Source organism: Stenella coeruleoalba (genome assembly GCF_951394435.1).
Source record: "Stenella coeruleoalba genome assembly, chromosome: 20".
Classification (NCBI taxonomy): Eukaryota; Metazoa; Chordata; class Mammalia; order Artiodactyla; family Delphinidae; genus Stenella; species Stenella coeruleoalba.
In genome coordinates this window covers 33,359,120-33,373,627 of record NC_137166.1, presented here as the reverse complement: position 1 = coordinate 33,373,627, position 14,508 = coordinate 33,359,120, and positions in this window count along the sequence as shown.

Below are 14,508 nucleotides of genomic sequence, written 5' to 3'. Positions count from 1 at the left end.
CATCATCCCCTTTGCCAGTGATGGGTTCAGGAGAGGTCACGTGACCCTGTTCTGGCCAATGAGGCCTGAAGGAAAGTCTCTTGAGGGGCCTGTAAGGCGTCATGATGACAGCCGTCTGGCCACCAGCCTGAGGACCACAGAGCAGGCGCGGGGAGAGCCCGGGCCTGAGAGGATGTCATTGAGCTCCTACTTGTACAGTAACTGGTGGTACTCAGCATCTGCACTTCAGTTGTTGGGCTTTTCTCAGGAGAAGATCGTGAGATGTGGATTTGAGAGCAAGTTGTTTATTTTGAGGCAATCCTGGGAAGTGCTGGTAGGGGAGTGAGGAAGGGGACAGGGCAGGAAATATACCTAGAGCTTGATTCTGCTGGGAACCCATGTGAAACGCCCATCAGAGTTACCTACCCTCAAAGCCAGGAAGCTGGGCTATTTATCCACCCATTCCCACCAGTCTTTAGTTGAGGGCTGCTCCCACCACAGGCAGGGGGAGCTCCGGGGGCCAGACGGAGCCTTCCATCACAGGCACCGGCAGCTGGGGAGCGGACGAGCAGACACAGAAACGCTTCACGCGGGGGACTCGGGGCCAGGCCCTGGCGTTGTCTGTTCCTTAGGGTTTCTGTTGCTGACAGCATCTTAATCACTGCTAGGTGATCATGGAGGGCCTCAAAGGAAAAGGTGAGGGCTTTGAACATGTTCCTGGGAATCCAAGGGCAGACGTTCAAGGTTTGGGGCCGTGTCACGATGAGGACGTTAAAGACTTGGAGGGGTGGTGTGGAAGGTGCCTGGGGCTTCGCTACGGGAGCTCGGCATCTGCCTTTACCTGACATCCAGCCAGCATCTTAGGGGATGTCAGCACTCACCTAGATCCAATCTCTAAACTTTGTAAACCAACCCCCTCCCGGAAACAACCTCCTTTTTTTTCTTGTCTTAAGCTACCCACTCCTGAGTCCCACTGTGGACCCAGAAGTACCCCACCCTGGAAGCCACAAAAACTGCTACCTCCCTCTGTCCTTACTCCTGTCCTTCTCACACTGGTTCCCTTTCGGTTCTTCCTGACTAGCTCCCTTTCACTCCCTCATCTTCACTTCCTGCTTCCTCTCCCATAGGCTGTGGTCTGGATTTCCACCACTCTCTGTCCAATACCCTCTACTCCATCACCTCTGTCTTTCTGCCCCATCCATATGACAGAAGCCAACTCTGGAAAAAGTAAAGCGCTCAGGATCAAGAGCTCTGGGGTCAGATGGACAATTATAATTCTCCCCACCAAGTTGCCACTGACTTTTTTGTCCTAAATCCAGTGGGAATTACAGTGGCTACCTTTCTTGACTTCTTGGCTGTGTTTCACGATGGTGACCATACCCTTCATTTCAGAACACCCTCCACCCTTGGATTCTGTGCCCAGGATGCTAGTTGCTCCCCTGTATCCATTCTCCCTTTGTTCTTGGTAATAGGATCTCTGGTTTTGAATTCAAGAATAAAGATGACAGTTTTCAGAATATTTTGTCACTAAATTTTGTGACTGAATTCTAGTTGGTTTTATGTGGCAGTTCCTGGAAATCTGCCTTAAGAGCTGCCTTGTTTATTCCTATCATCCCTTTTATTCTCCATTCCTTCTTCCATTCTGCTGCCTGGAAAGCAGGTGTGATGACTGTAATTCTAGCCACCATTTCGGACCATGAGGACAAGTAGAACACCCCAGAGATGGTGGAGTGGCTGGCAGAAGCCTGTGTCCTTAAGGGTTTAGAGAACCAGGGCTTTTATTCCAGACCTGGAATCTACATTTGGACTATTAAATGAGGAAGAAATCAACTTCTCACTTGTTTAAACCACTCTCCCTTGTAATCAAACTGAATCCTAAGTGAAATTGCTTCCCGGCCATCAAGCCCTTTTGGATTTGCTCCAGCCTCTCTGAGCTGCTTTTAGCAGTCAGCTTTGCCTAATCCTCCTTTAAAAATTGCAGCATTGAAACTGGGTACATGGGACCTCTCTGTACTATCTTTGCAGAATCTGTAAGTATTTCAAATAAAAAGTTTTAAAAATAGTGGCATTGCTTCAATCTCAGTTTTGGCCTCCGTGTCTCCTCCATGGACTCACTTTCGGGGTTCTCATCCACTGCCACGGCCTTGATGGCCGTCTCTAGGCTGTTGACAAGGAGTTCCAGCTACACGCCCCTGAAGGAACTCATCATCCTACCTCAAAACTTTACTGTGGAGGTGGTGGACCTCTGGGAGGTGTACGGAGTGCTCCCGGCGTGTCCACCTGCAGGACGAAAGGCTGGAGCATGTGCTCACTCGTTCCAGACTGTGTCTCAGGGTGATGCCTCCTCAATTCCAGGCTGTGTGCTTGCAAGCAGACTCCCGGGGGACTGGAGGGGGCCCCAGGAATTTGCAGGGAGGCAAGCCTGCCGGGGCAACGGGAGTCTGTGCTTGCTGGGCTGTTCCTCAGAGTTGCAGCTGAAGTTGTAGGTGGCCTTGGGTCTGTGGTGCATCTGCCCCACTCCCTCTTCGAGACCTGGCTCCTCTAGCAAGCCCCCCTTGACCCCAAGGCTGAGCCATGTGCCCCTCCTGAGCCATCCACGCTCCCCCCACATCACAACTGCTTGTCTGTAAACTAAGGCATACATGAGATGCGGTGATAGGGCTTAAAAGCAGACTGTGGAAACAAAGTTGGAGCAGAGGCAAGGAACCGTAGAGATCCTTTAAATTTATAGAACACTGTAATAGGGCTTTAACAGAATCTAGACGGGCTCGGGGACCCACGGAGTTGGGGTGAGGAAGCAGCCACTTCCTCTAGGCTCTCTGAGGTGCCACGGTATCCAAATCCCACTGGAGGTAAAGCACTGTCCATTTAATCCTCACTTTATAAGGTAGGTTTTCTATCATGTCCATTTTACAGATGGAAAAGGTAAGGCTATGAGGTTATACAATTTCTCTAGGGCATTTGACCCAATCAGGTTGCAAAGCTTGTGTTCTGTGATATTCTCTCTCTCTCTTCCTTGCCCTCCCGCCTCCCTTTTTTTTCCCTGAGCATCTCTTGACCATCCAAGATGCAGGGGCTGTGGTGGGCATCACATCTGCTCCCATCCCATTGGCCAAAGCAGGTCACAGGGCCAAGCCAAAGGCGATGGGGCAGGAGAGCACCCTCCACGTTAAGGGGGTGATGGGGAGGGAAAGCTGCTGGACAGTCGTGCCAGCTCTCATGCCTGCAAATAGGGTGAGGCCGCTCCTGGGGGGTTAGACAACCAGCGTCTGAGTCCCAGCCTGGCTGCCGACTTGCTCTGCAGTCTTGAGGAAATCATTTCCCCTTTGTGAGCCTCAGTTTTCCCACTCATGCAATGGGGTTAATAATACCATAAGTGGCTGGCTAGTGTGACCGGGAAGGGGGGCTCCACGGCTGCCGGCAGTGAGGATGAGGACAACACACAGTGGTTCAGAAGGTGGTGACCCCAGTTTCCTCTCCACATCGCCCCCCACCCCGCCACCCCACACACACTGATTTAAATCCGGTTCGATCCGACCTGTGCTCCAGTTTGACCAGGTGCCGGGGGGTGGCAGCCGCCCCAGCCTCACTTCCACCACCATTCTCTGGACCCCATGCCTGCTCAGACAACCTGTAGGAATGCTCTGGAGGCCCGCGGTAGCTTCCCGTCTCACGGTGGAGGGCGGGCCCGGAGGGGTTGAGATGGCCAGGGACAGGCAGGCAGGCTGTCCCATAAACAAGTGGGCCAAGCGTCACGTGCCGCCGCCAACGGGTGGCTTCAGATGCGGGGATTATGAGAAGAGAGAATACAATTTCCTGATAAAATAGAAGAGGCGATTAAGTTAATGAAGGATCATTTTGCTGGTTTGAAAACTATAATTAATGGGCATTAATTGTATATTTAGAAGTTTAGTGTGGTGTGGGCTCGGGAGCCGTCGTCAAACACAATGACGCTGTAAGCGCTGCATAATGAAGATAGGGCCCAGATGGTCCTCAAAGCCCCTAACGAGAGCTTGGCGAGGGGCTGCTGTAATGATAAAAGATGCCACTTGCTGCTCTGCTCTTCCTTTAACGACATCCTTTCCGAGATGATGCTTATCATTCGTACTTTCATCTTCAGTTAAATAGCATATGGCCGCGGCTGATTAAAACCCCCTCCTGGTTTTAATCAGCAACTGGGGATCAGGTTTCTAATGGTGGCAGTGGTGGCCTTGCTGGTCCCGTGGTAAGCTTTTCAATCGCATCTAAGTCTGGAGAAAGGGCAGTGGGGGTGAGGGGCTTGGAGCTGAACTTGTCCATGGCCCAGTGGGTGGGAGAGCTGCTATGGCCCTTCTGGAGTGACCTGAGCCAGCAGCCGGTTTCAGGGATGCCTCGGAGGTCAGGCTGGGTTGCCTCAAGTTATCTTTGGGGAACCACGTTGGCTCGAGGCCAGGCACGGCCAACCTTGGCTTTGGCCAGGAGGCTGGGCTGTCAAATCCCCTCCTTATAGAAAGTTTAAAAGCTTGAGGGAAACTCTGCAGGGGCCATTCACCCAGGGAGGTCTGAAGAGACCAGAGCCACTGAAGAGGCTTGAACCATAGAATCAGACTGATGGTGTCTGGATCCCAGCTCCACCGCCCAGGGCTGTGAGGCTTCCCCAGTCTGTGACTTCCTTTTCTCATTGTAATTGGATGACTTCTGTTACTCTCTTATTATCCCCATTATACAGATGAGAAAACCGAGGCTCAGTCAAGAGATGAAAGCTGACTAATGTCAGAACGGAAGGTGACGCTGTAACAAAGGGGGCGCAGAAATGGGGTCCTGGGAGACTTCGATGAGGGTCTGCTTGATCTTCCCACCCCCACCCCCCCCACCGTGAGCTCCTTAAGGACTGGGACCAAGTCTGTCCCATTCATGGTGGTGGACCCCATGCTGTGCAGGGGGCAGGTTCTAAGTCATTCCTCAATAGGTGTTTGGTGACGAAATGAGTGATTCCAGGGAGGTGGCAGAGTGGACCACAGCTGGGGGTGTCTGAGAGCTTCCCCCGTGTGTCCCAGCCCCCTCGCAGCTACCTGGGGCCACAGGCTGGTCCTTGTTGATGGATTGCCAGTGGAAGTGACCTGGGTGGAAGGATTTAAGAGCTGTGCCCATCCCCCCAGTCCTCCCCACCCCTAGAGCCTTGTATTGAGATGGCAGAGCTGCAAGAGCAAAGCAGCCTGGTTTGCTAAGATGACGTTGCAGGAAGAAAACCATCCTTGAAAGTCACCTGACTTGCTCTGGACTTTGCAAGAGGAAGAAAGTAATATGCGATGTACAAAGCCACTGAGAGGTCAGGTCTGTGTGTTACTGCCAGGATAACCCAGGCTTATCCTAACTAATGTGAGGTGGAGTTACTGAAAAGGAGTTGGGGACAGAGCGAGGGCTGTGGTCAGGGATCTGGCTGGCATCTGCTCCTAGCTGGTCTGGCTATGGGTCATCTGGTCAACCATGGCCCAGTGCTCACACCCTCTGGGCCGTGCCCTCCTCTCCATATGCTGGGCCTGGCAGGATGCTTCCCGGGGTTTCTTCAGTGGAGGAGGGTCCCCAGGAGGAGGCTGAGGCAAATGGGCTTGGAGGGGTTTGGAGGTGGTGGCCATCCCTTCCTTGCCACCTTGCTTGCTGCAAGCCTGTAGGAGAGGCATGGAGCCACTGTACTGGTATCTATAACTGCTAAGTGTCCCTGAGACGCTTGGGAACAGGAAAACTCAATAGCTGGGCTCTGGGCTCCCCGCATCTCTTCTCAATAGTAAATAATTTACTCTCTTCACTGAGCACATTTAATTTATTGAAATGTCTAAACCAGTGGTGCTCAAGCTTTGTTCAGCATGAGAACCCCCTGGAAGTCTTTTTAAAACACAGATTGCTGGCCTCAAACCCAGTTTCTGATTTAGTAGGTCTGAGGCGGGGCCTGAGGATTCACATTTGTTCTTCCCAGGTGATGATGCTGCTGCTGGTCTGGAGACCACACTTTGAGAACCATTGGTCTGGGGCATCTATGGCCCCAGTTCTTGGAAGACCAGCCCCTCTCTCAGGGGCACCTTGCCCTGGCATTTGTGGTTTCCTATGCATCCTGGTCTCCATCATGTCCCCACACTGCCAGCCTTCCCTCCCACTGCTTCCGGGGGCTCTAGTCCACCTAGATAACTAGGGAGGCCCATGAAAGGTGAGCTTCCTGTGATAGGTCTTCCTCCTGACCTCTGGGGCTGGCTGGATATAGCTGTTCCCTTGGTCCCATGACACACAGCCTCTCAAATATTTGAAGGCAGCTATATAATCAGGACTCTTTTGGTTACAAGTGACCAAATCCCAACTTAACCTGGTTTAGCCTAAAAAGGATTTATTGGCCTTTGAAAGATCCAAGAGGTAGACCTAGGGCCTTTGGGCATGGCTGAATCCAGGATCACAGTCAACGCCAGCGCTTAGTCTCCCTCTCTCCTAGCTGCAAGGCGGAGGGTTAAGTGCTGAGTGTGTGTCAAGATGAAGAGATGAGAGTAGGAGTGTCAGATGTTCCTGGCCCTGGCTGCCTCAGTCCCTGAACCTGGAAAATGGGACTGTCATGTTCAAGGAGCGTGAGTTGCAGGAGTCTCTAGGCTTTGATCCATTCCTCTGGGCTATCTCTTGGGTGGGAAGATACCCAGGCAGAGACAACCCCGGAGGTGTGACCCATCCCAGGAACTCTCCATGTGGTATCCTACCTGAGCGAGTCCCAGTTTCCACAGCTGGACTTGTGCCCGCTAACCGAGAGTCTTCCAGTGTTGGCGTGTGATGAGCCTGGAAGGGGCTGAAATTGTGTCTGGAAATGTAGAGAATGGAAGAAACTGGATTTATATCCTTGGGCATAGGGATATGCATCCTCACTATAGGGAGTGAGGTGCTTGAAGACACAGGTTCAGATGATAAGAGATGATCATGAAATGGCCATCTGTTGTCAGAATGAAAGAAAAACGTCAACAACTTAAGCAAAAAGGGAGTTTATTGCCTTCGTATTCAGGTACAGTTTGATCCAGGAACTTAAGATCATCAGGACTCAGTGTCCGTCCACTTCTCCCTCCACTTGGGGGCTCCATTTGCTTAGTCCCTCTTGGGCAAACTTCCTAGCAGCTCCAGGCTTACATCCCTGTCCCACCAAGTCCAGCTGGAAGAGCTGTCTTCTCTCCCAGTAGTCAATCTAATTGGAGCCCCAAGATCGCTTCTGCACAGTTCTGATTGGCTGATACGCCCACCGCAATACCAAGTACCAGGGCCAGGAGAATACAAGGTCTAAGTCCCGCACACAGCCCATGGCCGAGGCTGGAGCCAACACCTCCTGAAACAGTTGAGGGTGGAGGAAGGGTAGTTATCCTAAAGCAAAATTAGGATGCTCTGTCCAGGAGAAGGGGAAATGCATGCTGGGAAATGATCAGCCTGCCTGAGGTCCCCTCCTCCATCCCTGCCTGTAGCCTCTACCCTTCTCCCTGCACTCAGCCCCCAAATCCTAAAGGCCACCCAGCCCCAGACGCCCTGCGAGCCTTCTTCCCCCAAGAGAAAGGAAGCGGGCAGCCACCACATTCTCTCATTAGTCTCTCTGACATCTTTTGTCACCTATCAGGGGAACAAGCAAGTGCTTTGATCACAGCAAAAGGAGAAAGAGTATTTAAAACACCGCCTGTGAAGATTTGCTGAGCGTAAGGTGGGAAAGGCAGTCGGTGACAGTTTTCAAAGCAGAAACGTGATTTCCAGTCTTGCTTGTCTGAGGGTTGTTAAGGAGGATTCGCCTATAGCTTGGGTTATTAAATGGGCCAGGAACCCTGAGGTTGCGGGGATAGGGGAGTCCCCAAGGGACTTGGTGGAAGGGAGTTTCTGGGAGGAAGGCGGCAGCCCAGCCTTGGATTCATCATGAATCACAGACCTGTGAGGCTGACTGGTCAGCTGGAGGGGAGAACTGGGCAGGGAGCCCAGAGAACTGGCCTCGCCACTAGCCTGCGTGGGACTCCAGACACGTCCCGTCCCCAGTCTGAGCCTCCGTGTCCACTCTGTATCAGGGCCCGGACCAGAATTCAGAACGCCCTCCTTCTTTTTCTCGGGACCCGCTGCCGTATGGCATGTGCAGATATGCCAGTTTCTACCATATCCACCATCACCTGGCCATTATTCACGAAGATTCCCTTTTCCTGACTTAAGTGCATTTTATTTAATAAGGAACAGTTATGTCACCAACATAAATGGGAAAAAAATGAGACAGTATCAGGTCCATAATAAAAAAAAAAACCATAAAAATAAATACAGTGAAACACAACGTCAGTAAGTTCTAGCCAGACAGTCTTGTCCACCGGAAGCAACAAGAGGAGAGCAGCCACCTCTTTGTTTTTTTTGGGGGGTACGCGGGCCTCTCACTGCTGTGGCCTCTCCTGTTGCGGAGCACAGCCTCCGGACGCGCAGGCTCAGCGGCCATGGCTCACGGGCCCAGCTGCTCCGCGGCCTGTGGGATCCTCCCGGACCGCGGCACGAACCTGTGTTCCCTGCATCGGCAGGCAGACTCTCAACCACCGTGCCACCAGGGAAGCCCAGCCATCTCTTTGTTAAAAGCAGAGATGGGCAAGAGTTGGGGAAGTGTCAGGGGGCCTTTCTCCTGGCCATAATTAGAGGAAGAGAAAGGGGATTGACGTCTGACTCTGGGGTGCAGGTGGTTTAAAGGATGGGGTCACTGGGCTGGCCGCACCTCCACTCTGGGAGAGACTGGTCTGGATGAGCCAGAGGGCCCTCCCGGTGCTCCAGGTGTGCACCTGGCCGTCCAGGTGTGCCCTGCAGAGTGAGTGAGTTCATTGTGTTAGTTCTTGAGCGGGGGACAGCGGGAAGTTTCCTGCAGTCTGTCTCTCCCTTCCCCCCCACCCAGCTCTGCAGCCCTATAGCCCCTCCTGGCCCCAGCGCTCTGCTGCTGCTGTTTCTGAGGTGTCTTCAGGGACCCAGGGACAGAGGTATGGGATTCAGGTTGGCCTTGCCTCCTTCCCCACTTCCTACCTTGCCCATCCCAGCAGTCTTCCCCTTTCTGCTTCTCTGCTTAAGCTTGGGTAGGGTCCTGGCCCAGCCTCCCAGAAGGAGATCTGCAGGGCATAGGGTCTGCCTCCCCGCAAGGGGTGCTGTGGCGTCATTCGATAATTATTTATGGAGTGCTTTCTCTCTGCCGGACACCAGAACAGGTTGCGTAATTTACCAGGCCGGTGCAAAATGAAAATGTGGGATCTTTTTTCCAAAAGTATTAAGATTTTCAGGTCCGTGACAGCAGAACATTAAATCAAGCGTGTGGCCCTTGTAGGCGTGGGGTCGCATGGGACTGCAGAGGTCACACGCCCATGATGCTGGCTCAGCCAGACACCCTTCTAGGTACCAAGGGCAGGGGCCTGGTGAGCTGGGCCCCAAAGGGACTCATACTCAAGGGGAAGAGGGGCAATGAACTGACCTCAAGAGGATTTTTCCTGGGGATGTGAGCTGTTAAAGAGATAAATGGGAGGAGGCAAAAGAGTGGCAGGTCCCCAGGGAGGGTGTCCTGAAGGGCCGTGAGAAAAGCACCCCAAGCTGGTGGGCCAGCAGGAGCAAGGGCCCGACACAGGAAAGACGCTGGTGTTTCTGAGGATCAAGGGGGCCCACGCGGTGGAGGCGGAAGGGCAGAAATGGGACGAGGAATCAGATGGGCCAGGTGTGTAAAGGAGGGGAGAAGATGGACCTCGTAACACCTGGTACCTGCGAATGTGATCTTATTTGGAAATGGGGTCTTTGCGGATGTGACCAAATTAAGAGGAGGCCATACTGGCTTGGGAGGAGCCCTAATCCAATGACTGGTGTCCTTATAAGAAGAGGGAAATTTGGACACAGACACATACAGAGGAAGGTCATGTGAAGATGCAGGCGATGACTGGAGTGATGTACCCACAAACCAAGGCATGGCAAGGATTGCCAGAAGCCACCAGAAGCCAGGAGGCGTGAAGCGGGTTCTTCGCCAGAACCTCGGAGGGAGCACGGCCCTGCTGACACCTTGATTTCAGACTTCTGCCCTCCAGAACTGTGAGACAATTAATTTCTGTTGTTTTAAGCACCCAGTTTGTGGTGATCTGTTACAGAATTCCTAGGAAACGAATACAACTTTCCCCCCAAACTACATGTTTGGGAATCAGGGAGGGGTGGCTCCCACAGGATGCTGTTTCCAGAAAGAGCCAAGCAGGCAAAACCCAGGGACGCCCCATGCACGCTGCCCAGCTCCCTCCCTGGCCTCTCTGGCTCCTCCTGGACCTGGGGGGTGCTCTGGAGCACCTTCTCACATCTGCAGACACCTGCAGCCTGACCATCACCCCAGAAAGTAGAAGAGGTTGGAAAAGCTGCAGGGAAAAGCTGCTCTAGGGGTAGCTGCTCCCTAGGGAGCTGGCTAAACAAGGGCTGTGCAGTGAGATGAGGGGAGAATAAGCAAGGCAGGTGATCCTGGGAAAAAGGGTCCAGGGTCCCAGTGGACCCCAAGCTAAATATGACAAAGCAATGAAAAAAAAAGTTTTCCTGAAATGTGCTGACTGAGCGATTCTATCCAATGACTAAGGTGAGATGCCAAGTGCACCATTTTGAAAAATGGATGTTAAAAAAAAACTCAGGTGTATGCCTTCCTTTTGGAATGAGTGTTTTTATTCCTGAACACTTGGAACAGAAGAGCAAGCCCAGGGGTGGGAGGCAGCAGATCTGAGTTCAAGTCTTGTTTCTTCTTCTCTAGTGCTCTGTGACCTTGAGGACATTTCTCATCAGCAAAGTGACCCGACGGGGCCACCACAGTGGTTCTCAAATAGTGCTCCACGAAGCCCTAGGGGTACCACCGATGGGCCTAAGGTAGAGCTCCCAGACCTCACAGCCTGAAAAGCTTGGCTTTGGTCTTTCTTCTGTGTTCAGTTTCTATATCACATTTCATTTGAAGAAGACTCTGTGGCTTAAAAAATGTCTGAAACTTGGACTGGATTAGCTCTGGAATTCCCTCCAACCCCAATATTCCAAGATTCCCCATCAGAATGACAAACTCTGTTCCAACACACTTCATCCTGTTTAGAAGTTGTTGCAAAGCATCCTTTCCACTGATTGTTTCCTGTAAACCGGCCTCTTGTTTATCTACAGGAACCATCTTCTGCTAGGACAGGATTTCTGCTCAGCACAGTCTTCATGCTGGGGACCTGGTGGCCCCGAGGGAGAGGAGAAGGCAAACGGGGGGGAGGGTGACCTTCTTTTGAGAGTCTAGGGACTTGGCGTCCTGCAGTTGGGGAAGATGCTCCTGGGGGAGCTGCCTGGGATGGACAGGCAGGATGACACAGGCTCTGAGGTCAGATCCCAGCTCTAGTTCTTACAAGCCATGGTCCCTTGGGCTGCTCATCTAACCTCTTGTCCTCAGTCTCCTTATCTGTCAAATGGGGATGGTAATAGTGCCTACCTCATAGGGCTATTGTAAGGGTTATGTGAAATAAGTGTGTAAAGTGCTGAACCAAAGGCCTGGTGTGATAGACTCTCTGTAGGCAGGCATCAGTAGCCTCACTGGTAATGTTGACATGGAGGCTGCTGGGAGCCTCAAAGGGAATCCAGTGAAGGCAGGGGTGTTGGGCAGACCGGCATTGATCACCCCCCATCCTGGGCATCTCCTTTCTGGAACCTCTTCCAACAAGTTCCTGGACTCCACAGTTGTCTACAGACAATGTGTCAGTTAGCTATGTCTACATAACAAACAGCCCCCCAAATTCAGTAGCTTAGAACAATTTATTATTTGGGTTCACGAATCGCATGGTTGAGAGGTGGCTGATCTTGATTGAGTTCTCCCTCATGTCTGGGAGTCGGCTCTCTGTCAGCTACACTTGGTTCTGCTCTACGAGTCTCTCATCCTCTGGTAGGAGACCATGGGCATGTTCTTCTCATGCCGATGGCAGAAGCCCAAGAGTGCAAGCAAAACACAGAAGGTCTCTTCAGGCCAAGGCTTGGAACTGGTACACTGTCCCTTCTGCCACATCATGTAGGCCAAAGAAAGTGTCCAGAACAACCAGGACTCAAGGAGTAGGGAAACTGACGCTGCCTCTGTAGTGGAGGAACTGCAGTGTCACAGGGCAAATGGCATGGTGACAGGGAGGCATAGAGAACTGGCGTCATCCCTGCAATTCACCACACACTTTATTTAAATGAGGCATCTGTAAGGATTATTCCTGAATGTCTACCTTTCATGATTTGTTCCTGGGGTTTAAGGAAAGTGTGGATTTGGAGTCCGAGCCCCACAGTTGCTGGGTGGGTGTGAAGTATCTTGGTCTGCATCGTTCACTAGTCTGAGGCCTGAAGTTCAGGTAATCACATCCCCTGACTCCCAGCCCCTCCCCATTGGTTTAGTGCTACAAGGCAGCACAGGCTAGGGGCAGAAGCCGTGGGTTCAAATTCCAGCCTTGAGTGCTGCATTACTTGGTGCACACTAAATATTGATCTCATATTGGCTACATCCATTCATTCTTTCAGAAAGTGCATAAATGCAATGGTACAGCTTAGCAAATTATTAGAGCAAATACTCTTGTAACCATCGCCCAGGACGAAGAATAGAAATTCCCATACTGCCGAGATGCTCTCCGCTGCCTGCTATCCACTGACCCTTTGTCCCTCAGAAGTAGCAGCCACTCTCTCAACTTTCATAGCAACCCTTTCTGCTTTTTTTTTTTTTCCTTTTGGGAGTTTTGCCATCTCAGTAAGCATCCCTAACCTCTGTCGTTTAGTTTCTCCTCTTGAACTTCGTTCAATGGAATCACACAGGCTATATTCCTTTGTGTCTGACTTCATTCACTCAGTCTTGTTTGTGACATTCATCCACGTCCTTGTGTATCAGTGCAGTTTGTTTTCGTGGCTGTATAATATTCCAACATATGAATGTACCACCATCTACTTACCTGTTTGACTGTTGATGGAGATTTGGGTTGTTTCTAGCCGGGGAATATTTTGGGGAGTAGTCCTGCCCTGAAATTCTAGCTCAGGTCTTTTGGTGAAGATGGTGTCTCTGTATCTATGGGGTATATTCCTAAGAGTGGAATTGTGGGTCCTCAGAGAGCTGTTTATGTTCAGCTTCAGTAGATGGCGCCAGATGGTTTTCCCCAGAGTTGTACCAATTTACACGCTAACAAGCATGGTAGACTTTTCTTTAACCTCTCACTCTCTCCCCTCTTCCTTCCTTCCATTTACTTACTCATTCAACCCACGCTTTACCAACCGTCTGGAGACCGGGGGCCCAGGTATTTAAATGGTTAAAAAGAAGTCACGTAATGCTGCCCCTCCCTCTCCTCCAGTTCCGCAGGCAGATGGATGGGAAGCCCCCAGCACCATCTAGGTCCTCAAGAGATCGGAGGTGGGATCTGGGGAGAGGGTGACACCCAAGGCCTCCCTCCTGGAAAGTCACGTGGCAGGGCTTTTGTGGGTGCCCACGCCCCCACCCCGATATTGGAGAAGGACCCTCCTCCCATATGGAGGGAGGCTTAGTCCAGCCCTCTCCCTCAGAAGCCAGCGGACCAAACGTCGGGTTACAGTGGGTGCGGTCCTGCTCCTGGAGGCTCTGCGCGCTGCTGCTATTTTCATGCGGCCCATTCTGTTAGGAGTTGCGGTTTCACTGCCTCCTGCTGATCGAGGAGGTGGAGGGGCGGCGGCGAGGAGGCTTCCTTCCGCCCCTCTGGGTGTGTGAGCTGGGGGAAGAGGATGAGGGAGAAGAAATCGAGAAGTGACGTCCTGAACCGCAAGTGGGGGTCGCCCGGGTACCCCAAACAACATGAGCGGTGGGAAGTGCAGTGAAGAAGCAGCGAAGCATCAGCACTTTCCCAGCAAAGCTCTTTCTTTTCAGCATTATTTCAAACCCCTTCCAACGGTTTTTCGAAGTCTTGTTTTTCTCTGTTGAAAGAAACGCTCAATTTCCCTCCTGTTTGTTTAAATGCCGTTTCGCCAGCGCAGCCCGCGAAGCTTTCGGTGCCGCCAATGCGGCAGCGCCGTCTGCTGGCCATTTTTTTAAAAATTGCGGAATAGATCCTCTCCAGGTCCCGCCTCCTTCCAGAAGTGGCTGATGGAAAGGGGAAAAGAAACAACTTTCAGCACCATAAAAACGACCAGGAAGCCTAAGAAAAATGCTCATACTCACCAGAAAGGAGGAAATGCACATTAAACCGTGGAAACCACTTCTCAGTATCACATTGAAAATAGTTTAAAAATGCTAACATCCAGTGTTATAGAAGGTTCAGGGAAATGGCATCTCTCACACTTAGCTGCTGGAGGGGTGGGTTAGTACAGACTCTAAGGAGAGAGAGAAATTAATATTATCAAAATCACTAACAGTGTTTATGATTCAGAAATACCACTGCTAGAAATTGCCTTCAGAGAGCACAAATACGAAAAAGACACTGGATCAAGGCGTTGGCTGCAGTGGTGCCTGTACTTAGGAAAATTTGGAACCTTACAAGACAGTTAAACCAGCGGTGGCACATACGTTAGAAATCAGTGTTATTAAAAATA